Below are 5,293 nucleotides of genomic sequence, written 5' to 3'. Positions count from 1 at the left end.
GTAATCTATTGATTATTGTGACGGTTAATCAAGTAATCTATTAAACAATTGTCCCATTTTCTAGTAGCTACTTAAGCTAGCAATAAATATATGAGAGAAAATCTGAGTAAACAAACAAAATAGATATTTCTGATCTGTTTATCAGCAGGTACATGTTATGTAAGCTAAAAAGTATTCCCTTGTATTTTCCTTGATTATTTGCACAGATTCTGTTCTAGAGATTACAGACAGAAGTGACTCTTTCACAAAGGGAACTTAAACGTCCCTGTTAGCAGCCGCTAACAGGCTCGATGCATGTAGCGGATGTTTCCTGCTGAGCTGTTGGAGGGTCAATGACGTGCTAATGCCAAATGGTAACTCCATTTTGCAGTTCATACGCTGAGCTGCGTTACCTTCTCTATGTAAAGTGTTTGTACATGTTTTACACTTTTTGTCTCTTGGTTGTTGGTACTTCTTTCTGTCCCTCGCTGCTCAAAGTGACCGTTGGCGTTGGTCAGCAGTTCATCGGCGCAACACAAATAATCATCCAACCAGAACACAGCGCGCTAAGTAGTAAAACATAACTTAACGCAGCCCTGAGGCAGGTAGTTTGACCTGAAGAATTTTGGAAATTGAGGTTCTCAAATCATTTGATGAATCGTTACATCAAGCTGTCACCACCATGTCTTATTTGACTCTTTCTCTGAAATGCTGTCTTCGTTTACACACATTTTTGTCTCATCAGTCCAGAGAATATTGACTTATTAGTCTTGCAGGTCATTAATATATTTCTGGCAAATCTTACTCAGTTTTTTTTTTTTTTGTTTAGTTTGTTTTTGTCAGCAGATTTTTTTCCTTGGAACTCTTCCATGAATGCAAATTTGCATTCATGGAATCATCAATCATCAGATTGATGATGCCAACGACTTTATTTCTCATCTATTGTTAAAGTTCTTTAGCCGACTCCATGTTATCACACAGGATTTAATTAAAAAAGGATTTGTTTCTACAAGTGTGGCAGTTCTTCTCAGGCCTGGATGTGGTCAGAGGAATTTCACCAAAACAATTGATTCATAATCAACATAAACATTTGATCATCAGAATTATAGTAAAAAAAAGCAAAACAGACTAAATCTGCAGCAGGGAAAACATTTTTCATGCTGTGTCTGCATGGTCCACACATGTGGACTGCACACCTAAGCAAAGGTACAGAGCGCTCAAGGTGCAAAAATGCACACATTCTCACAAACTCACCTTTTCACTCCCACGTTCACACAGCAGACATGTGCATTCAATACTTCCTACTGTACAAGTCCGACCCATACACAATGAATCACACAGGAACACTTTTAAATGGCTGCCAACAAGAGTAATGACGCGACACCGGCTAAAGAAATAAGAGAAAAAGCTTTTTTCATTTACACACTGCAGATGCATCACGCATGGTGTCCTTGCTTCAGAGACAAACACAACGTCTACTATTGACTACGCTGGTCTCTGCTCAACCAAAATGGTTTCAGTCCGTTCTTAGTCTAGTTGAATCAATTATGCCCTTAGACGAACAGATTGCATTTGCAAGAAAAGGTTTTCTGACTGGTGAGGTGATATTTTCTCCATATAACATGCAAAGTCAACCTTTTGCTTTGAAGAAGAACCTTCAAGCTTTTGCTTCTCACTGCAGCCTGGTAATTATAACAGCTCTAATAGCTGCAGCAGGGCTGATTGTTCATCCTTCTCACGCTGCAGGTGAACATGGTCTACACGGTGGAGACGACATAGAGGTGGTGCAAGACCTATGAAATCCACTTCTTTAAGAGTTCCCGTGTCAGGGTGCCAGCTGTTAGCTTAAGCATTTCCTTCTCATTAAAGAACCGCAAACTCAGAAGGATTTTTTTGTGAGCAGGTTGTTGTGTTGCTATAGGAAGGGAGTATTCATTAGCTGAGATGCTTATTGGATGGTTTCTTAAAAACCTAAAACTTGTTACCCATGATGTTCCTCCACTGTGTTTCACTGTTGGGTTAGTATGTCTACACTTAACATACAGACTCTATTTACTAATTAAGTGGCCTCTGAAGCCAGTCGAGAGGAACCAGCCGAGGTGGTTGAGGCATCTGGTTGGGATGTGTCCCTGGTGAGGTGGTCCAGGCTCATCCCACCAGGAGGAGAGCCAGAGGAAGACCAGTAACTCACTGGAGGGACTACATTTCGCGGCTGGCCCAAGTATCTGGGGAAGTCTCTGCTTAAGCTGCTGCATCAAGACCTGATGAATGTGGGCAATCAAACTGTAATAACCATATGTAGATGTCATCAAAATGTTAATAGGTGGAAGATAGATTTATCATTTGTTAGTGATGAGGCACAGTTATTGATTGCTGCTGTTATACGTCTTCGCCCTATTCCAGCAGGCTTCCCCTCCTCTGTGAGTGTAGGGGATTTCTAGAGAGCCAGGAAAAGGTTTGCATCTCCTCAGCACAGTGGAGCTGATTCTCTCTCTCCCTCTGTCATCCTTTTTTTTCCCCCATGTGTTGCATAATTCACAGCTTAACAGTGAAGTTGCCAAATTGATAGAGGTGGGAATTGAACCAACCTTATTGCTCAGTGTGAATAAGTGAATAAAAATAGTAAAAATGGGACCGGAGGAAGAGGGAGGGAGAACACTGCCCACAGATGCCAGGGATCTCATTCATTTTCGCTGTCACACCCAGTAACAGTGAAGCTTCAATAAAGTCTTTGTTGCACCTCATCATCTATCATGGAAGTGGCCGTGGCAGATTCCCGGCTCTCTGAGCAGCCGCAGTCTCCGCCTGATCTATGATGGACTGAAACGTCAAAAAATCGAGGAAATTACAAAGATTTATGCTACTGCCATCGGTGTCGTATATCACTGCAGAAGTATTCAAACCCCACAGACTTTTCACACCTTCAAGAATGAATTTGAGTGTATTTTATTTAGATTTATGTGTCGGACCAGACCAGGCATCTCAGTCATATCAAATCGATCTGATCTTAACATACATAGACACATTCAAATTCAATTACCCACAAAATTCAGACAGAAGGTATATAAAGATAAAGTGGTATACCGTATAATTCTGAAGTGGGAAGATGCAGCCAATCAGTAGGAAGATGAAACTAAATAGTGGGAGGGTGTAGCCAATCAGTGACAAGAAAAATGAATAATGCTTCCAGATTGACCTGTTGTCAAACGCCAGCCGATAGTGAATCAAGCAGCAATGGGTCTTGGTATTTCAGATTCCTGAGACGCATTTTCATTGAAATATTTTAGATTTGCTTTACTAAAAACATCTATGAACAGATGGGTTTTCTGAGAAGAATTTTGAGTCAATCCACAGAAAAATCCGCCAATAGGTGAGTTCTCAAATACTGACCTGTGAGTAGGCCGGGGTCCACCGTAAACCTAAGCACATGGCATGTTACTTAGTTACAACCAAGTCCCAACCAAGTCAATGTTTTGGAGCGGCCATCACCAAAACCTTGTGAGAAAAGTTGAAAAGGTTTTGTAGGAGGACGGCGGGTTGGAACCTGAGTTACCGTAGTTCTGTCAGGAGTAAAGGTTCAAAAGTCCAGCAAAGTACTGAGAAGCTGCTGGAAGGATGTTCAAAATGCTCGACCCAATTTAAACAGTTACATTTCCTTAGTATGTTGTCTGTGTAAATCTTTTTCTTCAAAAGGCCCAACATACCCTGAAAAAAGAACATTTACTCTAAAACACTGCCAGACTGTGAGAACGTATCCTAATGTATATATTCCTTTATATTCATGCAAATGTCTGGTTTCAGGTGTATACGTCTCTGTATTTACTCTGCATTCAGTCCGTTTCAGCCCTCTAAGGTCAGCCCTCGTCCACTATAGAACGTGCCGCAACATGACTCCCAGGCAGCGGAGCAAAGTAACACAGTCTGAGACTTTAAACAGTATTGATGGGAGCTAAAACCTTGTGAACCCTCTGAAGGCTGTTACATTGAAGTGCATTCTTCTTTAGCTCTGTGGATTTGATCCAATCTGGCTGTTATCAGGATTGGACATCATTTTGTTCTGTGCCGTGAGCATGTAACCTTGGGTTTGTTCGGGTTGCTTATCAGACAAGAAGCCATGACACTTGACATGTGAGGAGGGGCACCGAGTTTATTTGCTGGCTCTGTGAAGTGAGGCAATGATAGGCAATCTGCTGATGTGCCTTACAAGCTCAATTTTCTTTTTGGGCTATTTCTTTTTTCCTCAGAAACCCACTCAGATTTGAATCATAGCAGGAGTTGTAGCCTTTAGAAGCTATTGATTCATAATCCCTTTATTGCACAATAGCAGCACAATTAAGGAACAGCTTAATAAAAAGGAAAAAAAGACGTTAGCTGTGATGGCTGAACAGTCAGGATTTTTCTAACCAGAGTTGTCGCTACTGGAGCTGGTGGAGAAGTCATGTGGTGGATTATCAAATAAATGAAATCTGTGCCGGTGTGATACTGATTGACCTCAGATCAGTGGCTGTATGGTTGGGTCACACTTCATTAGCAAACCCTGAAGCCAAGCATAGCCACCACCCAGGATCACATGGAAACACGGACGCCGGGGGCAACGGGCCAAGGTTGAAAGCAGCCAATTAGACCAAAAAAGGTAATGCGACTGCAAGATGAAGGCAAGTCGGCGAACGCATGGAAGGTCTTGTAATTTTGTTCCGACGTTCTGTCTGTTGGCTTCTTGTTCTTGGTTTGAGGGGAGCTCATTAGTCTGAACAAGTCTGGGGTTCCAGTTTCAGGTTTGACAAAGAAAAGAGAGTTTGGGAATTATCTTGTATTCCAATTCATTCCATCTAAATTTTTCACAGATTTATTGTTGATCCATCCAGCCATGTGATGTTTTTCCTTTTTCAGTTTCCATCTTTACAGCTTTGCCTCTGCAGAAATATCTGCAGTAAATTGAAAGTAATTTGGCCATTGTTTTCCCACGCAACAGCCAACGGTTCTGCTCAATTCTCATCTCCCTCCACTGATCTTCACTGATTTCTCTCTTTGTGCTTGATTTCTTTGGCTGAATTTCAACTAACCCAATCAAAATGTGAATGATGTCAACTTTGTACGCTTTTTTTTATAACAGTAGTCTCCCTAGATACGTTTGAAGTTTGGCAAAAGTGAACAAGGTCAATCAGTCTGCATTGGCCACGCCTCTAAACATATTCCTCAGAGCAAGAGGAATGTTTAAGATGTTTTATTGCTAGCAAAGATGTTATGGACCTACTCACAACCGGGTTGTTTACACGCACGCAATTTCTGGTAAGCTTCACAGAGTGGACGCATT

The 5,293-nt window shown here is 41.5% G+C and overlaps 1 protein-coding gene across 1 annotated transcript in view; it reads right to left on the bottom strand.

Moving 5' to 3' along the window:
* Positions 1 to 5,293, bottom strand: part of LOC106955340 (GDNF family receptor alpha-4-like) — a 182,784-nt gene that overhangs the window by 148,481 nt on the left and 29,010 nt on the right. The window lies entirely within an intron of this gene.

The sequence above is a fragment of the Poecilia latipinna genome, unplaced genomic scaffold (assembly GCF_001443285.1).
Source record: "Poecilia latipinna isolate Pla-1442-1.1 unplaced genomic scaffold, P_latipinna-1.0 Scaffold728, whole genome shotgun sequence".
In the NCBI taxonomy this organism is placed as follows: Eukaryota; Metazoa; Chordata; class Actinopteri; order Cyprinodontiformes; family Poeciliidae; genus Poecilia; species Poecilia latipinna.
Note: the sequence above shows the minus strand (reverse complement) of the source record. Positions and strands in the feature narration are given on the sequence as shown.